The following is an 11525-nucleotide window of genomic DNA, read 5'->3' as shown; positions in this document are numbered from 1 at the left end:
AAGATTACTTAATAATCAAGGTTCGGTGGGCGGTCCGTGGTTTTTAAATCGTACCGAGTAACACCCTGAGGGCGTGTTTTTGGCCGGACCGATCCCACGGGATTAGGAGGGATGGGATCAGTTTTAAGGTAATGATGGCGGTGTCAGTAGACGGACATCCCATTGGATCCTTATATCCCAGGACCTACAACGCTCGCTTGTTTGGAGACTGAATTGCATCCTGCGATGAGTAAAGTGAACCCGTTTGGATGCACGCGGGATTGGACTAAACCCATTCATGCACTCCACCCTCCGCGTCTGGATATGTAACGTGTTGGAGATGGATTGGCTACTCCCCCCGACACCAGCCCCGTGGTTGGCGGTCGGTGCTCTGTGGGCCCCACCATGATGTATGTGTTTCATCCATTTCGTTCATCCATTTTTAAAGATCATTTTAGGGCTTGATACAAAAAATGATAGGGATATAAGTCTTAGGTGGGCCACACCATAGGATAAAAATAATAAATGGATATTCACCATTAAAATCCTCCTAAAGCCCACTGTACTGTTTATTTGATATTCAACCTGTTGATTTGGTCATAAAGACCCAGATGAAGGGAAAAATTAAATATCAACTTGATCCAAAACTTTTATGACCCCCGAAACATTTTTGGGGGTCAAAATTCATTCAACACTATTTCTTGTAATGTGGTATACTTGAGATTACGATATACTTCATTTTTTTCTCATTACATAAAATAATTGAAAAAAATAGATGGATGGCATGGATGAAACACATACATCATGGTAGGACCCACAGAGCACCGACCATAGCCAACCCGTTTCCCAAGTCGTCCCATGCGGAACTACCTTTGCCGTATCGACTGTACGGATTTGACTAGTCCAAAACGTGCTTGGCTACCCCTCTCAAACCAGCCCCCAGCCGATGCTCCGTGCTGTGTGGGACCCACAAAGATGTATGTGTCTTATCCATACCATCCATATGTTTTTATAGTTCATTTCATACCACTACAATAAAAAAATTGGCCTAGTCCAAATCTCAAGTGGACCACATTACGTGAAACAGATTTTAATGAGTTTTATGTATTAAAAACTCTGTGGGCCCATAAAGTTACAAATGTAGCTGATCTTTGTTTTTTCCCTTCAACTGGATTTGTACGATCTACTAATCAACATATTGGATGTCAACTGAACAGTATAGTGGGGATTCAGATGATTTTTTAGTGGATATCCATTGTTGGGAGTTTTTCTGTGGTGTGGTCCACCTGAGATATATATTCTTCTCATTTTTTATTATAGAGCCCTGAAACGCAAGTTGAAAATGGATGAACGAAATGGAGCACAGATAACCATAATTGGGGCTGGTGGCAGGGGGAATAGCCACTCCACGGCGGGTCCACTATAACTGTGGCCGTGCCACCTTCTACATGTTTTCCCAAAAATAAAATCACTGTGTCTGACTCTTCACGATGAAGGGGAAGATGAATAAAAAAAACCCTACTCTAATCCAAAACTCAGGCTTGTTCAAGCATGCTATGCTATACGATAGGTGGGGCCCATTTCCATGCTATCCAAACCTAGGCTCCATGGTGTCGGTCTAGACTTGCTAACTTTGCTCGCCATCTATTTCATGGCGACATATTACCGTCATTCAATTCACTTTAATGGTAACTGCATCAATTAAGATAAGTATGTCAAATAAACGTGGTAAAGAGAGAATTGCATTTCATGTAACATAGCATGATGGTATGCTTAAGTCCAGAACTGAAATTGTTTACTAGGGAAATCAAGTGACTAAAGTTTGATGACAATATACAGAATACAAAACACAACTACAATACCCGTTAGCAATGCAGCTAACATTTCGCCCCTTGACACGTCGGCTTCAGTGGTTGAAGTCGCTCGAGAAACCACTGTTCGGGTCATCTGTTGGGTCGACGACCATGACGTCCTCCAGGAGGTGAGCCCATCGCCGGAATGGGATGCAGGTGCCTCAATGTGTAGCGATACTATACTTGTCTCAACAATGGTGCCAGAATGATAACTCTCCCAATAAGCAACAACTTCTTTCCAGTCTTTAAAGGCCTGAAACCTACTACCGCTGTATCCTTCTACTTCCAATCGGGCCTCTTCCCAGGATAGATAAATCCCTTCACGACAACCAACTAGAACAAAGTAATATTTTTCTTTCTTCATCTGCAGAAACAAATAATACTCAATCAATTCAGGAGATCGAAATGTGAAATAAAGATAGCAGGAGAATAAGATATTAGTAGATACAAATGTCTGTATCGAATATTGAAGAAAGGGAAGTGAGATGAATTTCTTATTTACACCTGCCTCGGTGGGGCTATTGCATTGCATTGAAAGGAATATTAACACATACCTTGATCCTTCATCGAAGACCTATATTAGAGCTTACATATTTCAAATTTGTGAATTTAAGATTTGGCTAATATCATGAATGTCTACTTGATATGATCATATGAAAGCATTATAGTTTTCGATTGTAAGCAGTTTAATGTTATCCACAAAATGTTAACCTACCAAGATCAAACCAACCCGAAACAAAAAAAGCAATCCACACAACCAAGCCAAAAAAAAAGAAAGGAAAAAAATATTAGTTATTACAATTCCAAGAGCATAAACTGTATCATCATGGGACAAAGCCCATCAAACGGACCACTAACACCATCACCAAACTTCTCTCGGAGGGTTTGTTCTAACCAATCCATGTGGCGCTCAGGGCTTAGGCTGACAAAGAAGGATGTCATGTTCCCGTCCCTGCTTAAGAGCTGACTAACTTCAATAAACTCAGAGTTGGTTAGGCCCTGCACCTCTTCGAGGACATCTAGAACTTTGCTAGTTCGGTTGACCTCCTTTCCTAGCCCAAAGTCGCGCATAGCATCCGCAACAGACCTCAGAGAAACGCCAAGTACATCACATGGTCATGGTGGGCATTGTAGTTTCTTGGTGCTACTCCCACTCCCACTGCGGCCATGATCTGTATCAGATGTGTGAGTGGGAGTGCCGCAATAGCATCGATTTTGCATGCTTAGTGTGTCCGAGAAAAATTGACCGTGCATGGTCCCTATAGAATCCCCTAACGTATCCTCGGAGAGGTCAACATGATCGTCAAGCTCGTCATCTAACTCCGTCCAAGTCTCGTTCAAATCTCTATTAATCCTAGATGACGATGCAGCATTGTCCTTGATCCCTTTACATAACGTCCGGTTGCTTGATCAGAGCCGACGATAACCCCTAGGTCATCCATTCACTCGATCCTCTTGCCCCGTAGTCTCGCAACGAGTGGGTGTGACTACAAAAACAAAACACTCCGCATTATTTCTATGTATTCAGATTTATATAATCAGAGGTTTAAGTTGAAAGCTAATACATGGGATAGATATAGAACAACTAGATTTAATAGTACCTTGAGATACTCTTCCCATACTTCATCTGATGCAGTGACCACCAGACGCTCATTGTCCCAGCCAAATCCACTAGCAGCAAGCATGTCCCTGACATCATTGTACTCTCTTTTGTGACATCAGAGTCTGTTTTGTACGTTCTGTCAGGTGACAGGCACCCTTGTTTGTCTTGTCACTTGCTTAGCCGCAACTTGATATGCTTCTCTTTTAAAGCCATTGTCGGCTTTCCTTCCCAGTGCAATTTGTTCCAACAATGTGTTACATAAAACCTGATCCATTGGAGAGCTCCACTTGCTCTTCGCTGCCTGGAAGAGGGGTTCTGTAAGGGATTTGACTGTCTTTTCTCGTAGTGAACATCGCGTAGGTAAAGTAGGGGACTGAACAGGCGAATGTATCGGTGTGGATGTATCAGATAGACATTTGTCTGACATTACACCTACACAGAAAACAAACTATTATGTGCCATGTTATTCAAACAATCAAACCACTCAAGTTCAATGCGTAAAGAAAGTCGGAGTGCTTTAGGTAAATTATCCGGTTGATTAACAGGACAAGAATAATCCTTGCCCGATCCATTTAGTTACAACACGTTTGGTGTAATGTACTTCATACATCAAGACAAAACTTGCAAAAAGTAAATTATAATGTAACGGTTATCTACTGTGCTATCTTGTCTTACTATTACATTGCGCATCTGCCCACATTCGCTTTGCGATGGCATCGCGCGCCCTAATCTATGCTTGTTTCTCCATTTGATTCGATTGAAATAAACACTGTTGCTCGTCATGCGTGGAGACTTCGGTAGGTGTGGGTTACCCTTCACCTCGCCTACTGATATACCAGCAGCCTGTAGATCTTCACTGCACTTAATATCAGATCAAATGAAATTATGTAAGACAAAGTAAGCAATGACAACTTTTACTTGTGTTTCAAATGGATACTGGATCGTCGTCTTCAGTATTAGAAATCTACCCTTCACTAAGCCAAAACAACGTTCAATTGCATTTCGCGCTTGGGCATGACGATAATTAAATAGCTCCCTCATATTCGACGGTACTCTACCAGTACGATACTTTTGCAAATGGTATTGAACACCACGGTAAGGAGCCATAAATCCTGGCGAATGGGCATATCCAGCGTCGACAACTTAATATTTTCCTACACATTAAAACTAATGTTACATTAAGCGTATCAGATTGAACCATTAACTATCAAAATGTATTCCAGTGCAACGAATATAGTGTTCTACCATTCGGGACTGTCAAAGGATCATCGGTTCGAGTCAACGCATTGTGTAGCACGCTCGCGTCTGATGCAGAACCTTCCCCAGCCGGCTAGCAGATACAATATCTTCATATCAAATGAGCAGGTTGCATGAACATTTTAGGACAAAACCCCTTTCCGGTTGCGGAAGCTAGCATGATCGGGTGCTGGAACGTGCGCTGGAATATGTGTACCATCAATTGCACCAACACAATCCTATGATGTGTTACATGTGAATTAAACCGGCCTGTAGTTGTGAATTGATGGATGAAAACGAACAGTATAGTAGCTAAGAGACCTTCGAAATTACTTTTACCTGGAAATATGAAGCCCGATTTTGATTTGTTTGGAGGTCGATGGGTGGCTATTGTTCAGCTTGTTTCACGTAAACAGGGTACAACGATACCACCGCATCAAGAACGCAATGAAAATGCCGGCTGACCGTTTCACCCGAGCGAATAAAACGATGCCCTATGACACGATTGCGAACGTTATGGCCCACCGTGTGAAGAAAAATAACAACTTTTTCTTCAAGATTGGCATTCCAACTATCACAAAGAAGTATCTTCTCACGGAGTTGAGAACATAGTAAGAAAATGCTTCTTGACTCATCTTGAGTTGGGTAACACAGTCTCGGTCAGTGGCTCGAATAATCGAGTTGATGAACCTTGTCTGCTCATCATCCCCATAACATGCCGATTGTTAAAACATGTAAGCTCGATAGTATTCTCCAACCGCTGCCACACAAGCTGCCACTGCTTGAACGACCACGGCCCTACGTTTGTCCCCCTCCTCTTCGCTATCCATTTGTCCGGGTCACCTACACCTAGATGTACAACGTTGATGGTTTAATAAATATCTTCACAACTCCCACTCTATTTCTATGTGCATTGTTATTTGATACCGTTACTTGCAACTAAAACAATTTTACATATATTTGCAATTCTATTACATCATAGGACTCTCCCTTCTAAGCACCATCCTGTAAATGGAAATATCAATAACTGTTGCCTTTCATCTGGTTTACACTAGGTGCGAAATATCCATTATTCCATGCTATCCTGGGGTGGATTCAAGAGAATTGGAAGTCAAGACCTTCCCTATGAAATCAGGAAATGAGTTGTCTACAAACCTGAATTTGTTTATTTGGTCCGCGCATGTCCAAATTGCAATATAGTCTTCTATTATGTTTAGTAGGTATAATACAATGTACAATTTGGTCTTGTAGGGTATTTGGCATGTATAATACAAAATGCAATCTGGCTTGTCATTTTCTTAGAGTTGGAGTAGCATTAGATGCATGTGATAATCCAATCAATGACCAACAAAATGGAGTAGCATTAGTGTGCAAGGAAAACCTGAGGTAACTTGTAAGTTGTTCTAATGCTGCTCCTAGTTGCATTGGATAACTTGGACACTACAACTAATCAATCTGAATTGTTCATTAAGTCGAGAACACATTTCATTGGCCGCATGCAAAATCACACTGATTGGATGATCCAATCCATCCTTATAGCTATCTTCTTTTCAAGCCATGGATGGATGGTTACAAATATCGGTTGCCTAATAAAAGTGATTCTTTGGATGACAAGCAATCCCTGATACTGTTTTTCATAAAAAAGATGAATCAAACCAGCTATATTTTTGGATTTTCTATTTGAAGCTCAACCAACTCTCCCTCTTAAAAGGGTTGTTTGATGAAAGCAAGATAGCATCAAAGAAGGATATCCAAAGCCATAACACAACTGTGGTATTTGAATGGAGGATGTCCCGAAGGCACCATTCCCATCAGAAGAACAAAGAGTGGATATTCTAAGAGAAAGCTCAGTGAAAAGATATGGTAGAAAGAAACACAAAATTTTATTTTCTTGCCTCTTTTTCTTTACTTTAGTTGGCCTAATTGTTCTGTTATTTTAAAATCTTCTTTTCAGAGTAGCATGCAATTGCATATGTAGAAGAAGATAAATACATAGAATACAAAGTTTTTTCAGTTTCCCCGATAATGCATTGGTACAGATTTCTATAAAAAAATTCTAAAGATTGTAAAATAGAGAAAATTCATATTTTTTGTTCTGAACTTCAAAAAGTAATCACTTGTGTATTGTACTGACAAAGAGCTATTTCACGTCCACGTGATAAACCATTGAAATACTTCAAAGAACCAAGTTCAAGTTTGAATCGTACTTTAAGTTCTTGAAGGTCATTGACAACGGATTAAGGCCATATACAGTGAAGAGTAGAAACAAGAAATTATATGCAGAAAACTATTTTGTGCAGTGTACAATTGACCAATAAGAGAAATATGCTCAGCTGCAAATATTAATCAATTAGTTCCTTCAATTAAGATTAATTGACAATTACAAATTGATCAATTCAAAGCAAAGCTTCTTTCACTTTATGTGATTAATAACTATAAAGTAACAAATTTCTAATTACTTGGATGCAGTTAGCAATGCATTTCAAATAACCAAGTTAAAAAATCTTTGTGATTGGGTGATCTTAACCGTTAGATCCTGACCTAGTTAAATCTTCTGTTTCTCTGTGTATAATAATATGGTGCTCATATGATACGGGGCATTTCACATTGCCATAAAGGTTTTATCTCATAAGGATGATGTATCTGATACTAGGAATTTGTTTTGCCTCAATCGGAATTGCATAATGAAATTTATTATAGTAGTATGAATTGTTTAAGCTCTTAGTTGTATGAATTGTGGTGATCTAATATGTTGTTCCCACACAATTATGGTAATTAATGTATATTCTGTTTTAGTTAAACTGATTTTATTTTCAGTTTATGGTTGGTCTGCTCGAATTGAAACTTTTAAGATTAACCTAAGTAGTTGATTTTTGTGCAACTTTTATGATCCTGCCCTACTGAGTAGTTTATTTTGTCCAAAATGCACAAGGACAGTGAAGATGTTCTCTGTCAAGTAGACATGGATAGATTTTCTTTACACAAGTCTTGTTGTCTACCTTGAACTTGCAAATACTAGTGGAAGATTATGTTTTCAGATCTTAGCTAATAAGTTGTTTTGATAGTTACAACCAATGTGGATGTTTCCAACACAATGAAAATGGCTATTTGATAATATTCTGCAGATCCAATGCAGTTTGGCTGTATTCCCCTATCATCTTTGTATTTGACAGTATTTCCTTACTTTCATTTGTTGAACCTCTTCTTTTACAGGAGTGGCTTATCTGAATCAGAAATACAGTTTCTTGAGGAACTATTCAGCTTAATTTTTGGCTGCGAGTTCCTTTATACAATTTTTTTGTAGCATCTTTTTAAGTTTAGAGTCATGAATTCATTATTAAAATATGAGATAACTGTTTCAGTTTTTCAAAATTCTGATGAAAAGTTTCTGTATATTGTTTAATTTGTGCCATATCTTCAGATTAACCTAGAGACAAAATTGTATAATTCTTTTACAGCAAAAAATAAATTTCTCATATTCCTAACTTACTAACCTAGTCATCTTTTTGGCTGCCACATGACTGATAAATTGAGTGGAAGTTTTCTCAAGTATAATTCTTTTACAGCAAAAATTAAATTTCTCAGATTCCTAAGGTAGTCATCTTTATTGACTGCCGCATTACTGAAAAATATGAGCAGAAGTTTTCTTGAGGTATTTTTTTTTTACCCCATCTTTTCTTTAATTCTCCTACCTCTAGAAGGTGGCCTCTACACTCCATGGCATTTGGAAAGCACCAATCCCAATTAGACGTTTAGCGGGAACAGTGAGGTAGTGGATAGTAACTCATTAGGCGGGAATTTTCATTCCCTACCTAATTTAATTACCTCCGTTGAGATACCTCTTAAGGATTTTACATTCTGGTACCTTCCATTAGATTGCTATAATGAATGCTAGTTGAAATGGCTGTTTTTTTTTTTTTTTTTTTTTTTTTTTTTTTGTTTTTTAATGATGAAAATGCTTCTCTACAAGGACAAACTTGAGTAATTCGATACGTTGCATATCCATTAATCGAGTGATAATGTGCGCCTATTTATCACACTATGCTACAACTATTCCAGGGCCTGGGAATAAAAAAATGTCGACCTGCTTCAATAGCATAACCTATTCTCAATCTCTCTCATGGGTATCAACTAGTTCCAACTTGTAAGAGGTTGTACAGGTGGAACTTTTTGTGTATAAGAGAAGCTATTGATATGAAGGCAAAGTGTGATGATCCATGATAATGTGCACAACCACCACAATCTAGACCATTCAAAACGTGTGTGTTTTGACAAGAAAACAAATGCGTTTGATTCGGGGGATTTATTCAATGATAACAAAGAATTTGATGAGAGAATATTGATCACATTTATTCTGAATTCATTTACATCCTCGGATTCCGTTGATTATGAAAACAAAGTACAATTAATGCAATGTAATGAATGAAAGAGAAGATAGTTCGATGTAAATTTTGACAGCATCTCAACAGTTGCTTCAGTCATCTCCTAGAACTTAGGAAGAATGTTGAATTGATCAACCAATCTTCAAGGAGATGCGATTTGTACGGGCTTGAAGCCCTTTATCTGATCGTTGAGATTTGTTTTGAGTATTCTTCCAATCATCTTCCTTGAAATGTGGAGCGATCCCTTGAAATGTGGCACAGAGACAACTAGGAGACTGAGGCCAATGAATTTACATGGCCAGGATCTGAGAAAATCAGGTCACTCACGTTAAATGAGCCTAAACTATCATCCAGAATGCAAGATCATGGGGTTTTCACCATCCGTTCGGCTCAAAACTCTTCATATAGACTTAGGAACACAAATTAGCCGTAAAATTCAAATTTTAGCTCCTAGATCTATGTGAAAATGACTAAACTATCAGATTAGCCCCTAAAATCCTGATTTGGGGCCATCCTAGCCGTAAAATTCAAATTTTAGCTCCTGGATCCATGTGAAAATGACTAAACTATCAGATCAGCCCCTAAAATCCTGATTTGGGGCCCTCCTAGCATCTGGATATGCTTAAAATTCAGTCTTAACATGTTAGATGAGCTAAGAATGCGGATGAACGGAGCAGATTTCTCACGAGCATCACTATGGACCCTCCATGGATATTGCATGTACATAAAATACATGTATGCTCGACGCGCACCGGACGAGCATCTCTGGTCAAAGTCAGTTGACCCGACCTTCTTCCTCAAAATCAACAGCGTGCAGACGCTGTTCGTCGGTTCCGAGTAGTGGGGCCCACTCTCCACTAAATTGAATGATCTGATCCGTCCATTCACTCCAGAGAGTGGGTATTACTTCTTCTTAGGTGTCCTTTTGTCACCACGAAGGCTGTTTCAGGATATTAGCCGTTAATCATAGGATGAACGGCGGAGTGGATAACCTTACAAGCCACATCAATTTCATTCCAAAAAGGGTCCTTCCTGGTTGGTTTTTTGCTCTGAATCCAATGTACGGAGTGGATTTTCCATGCATCTTCAATAAGTCGGCCATCACATTTCACAGAGTCGATGCACTCTGTTCATAACAGAGGCTCCATTCATTCGTTGTGGGCCACCATCATGGAGTGAAAGGTGGATCTGAACCGTTAATCAGGTAGAGGGAGAAAAACCCATCAAAAACATGTTGATCTTTGGCGACCACGTACCTTCACATGATCGTTACATCGATCGCAAAGAGACTGTTCATCTGCCATTGCAGCTTGATTATCTAGGTGGGCCACACATCAGAGGACCAAAATTAGCCATTCACGGTCGAAATCCCGAGATAAATCCGGTAGACGGTGTAGATCTCTCAAAAGACTGTTATATTAGGCATCACCAGTAACACAGTGGAAGGAGAAATGGAGTTTGTTTACGTTGTGCGGAATATTTGAAGGTGGCGTTGTGCGGAACTTTGAAGATGGCGTTGTGCGGAATCTTTCTTTGGAGAGTGTTGTGCACGAACTCCATTGTGCGCTGCACAACACTCCAACGCACAAAGCTCCCTTTATACTTTCTTCTCCCTTTCTCTCCCTCTCTTGTTTCTTGGCCCACCAACTGATCTCCATGCACCAAATGAGGCAGAGGAGGGGTACACCACTTATCCCTTCACATATGCACATCTACTTCTCTTAAACAACGAGCTCTCCCTTAAATGGTGGTGTACAACCTCTCTTCATTCAAATGACACCTGTGCACCCTTTGTTACCCAAACACCCTCTTTAATGCCTTTTATTGAAATACCTAAACTACCCCTGGACATGAAATTTTACCAAAATACCTAAAATACCCCCGGACATGGATTTTTACCAAAATACCTAACATACCCCTGGACATGGATTTTTACCAAAATACCCCCGGAGCTGATTTTTACCAAAATATCCTCGGAGCTGATTTTTACCAAAATACCCCCTAAGCTGATTTTTACCAAAATACAGAGTGCACAACCCTAGAAAAGATTCATACCATGGAATTCTCTGACCACTGCATTGGAATATTTTTTATGGCTCAACAATGTGCCTTATTCATCCAAAAGTGAGTCTGAACACGGTCCAAGTTTAACAAACAGTTCTATGAGGTTTTGCATGTCCTCAGTCAATTTGATTTTGGGGTATGTTCCATTTAAATTGAGGTCCATGACTTGGGCCTTTTGAATTGATGTATGGTGGGTATAAAATTGGTAGAGTTTTTCTAAATCCTCCAATCTAGGGTCATTGAGTGTATGGCCTTGGTTCTTGGGCTGGGTGCATTAAGTGATATGGCCATTATTATTTCCCATCCCTCTCAAAAAACTTGATTTGGACTCTTATTATTATTTTTTTCCCAGAGAAACAGATACTGCCATTTGTGATTTTGCAACCCAACTTTAGGTTTTCTTATTCT

The sequence above is a fragment of the Magnolia sinica genome, chromosome 11 (genome assembly GCF_029962835.1).
Source record: "Magnolia sinica isolate HGM2019 chromosome 11, MsV1, whole genome shotgun sequence".
NCBI lineage: Eukaryota > Viridiplantae > Streptophyta > Magnoliopsida > Magnoliales > Magnoliaceae > Magnolia > Magnolia sinica.
This window is presented reverse-complemented; position numbering follows the sequence as displayed.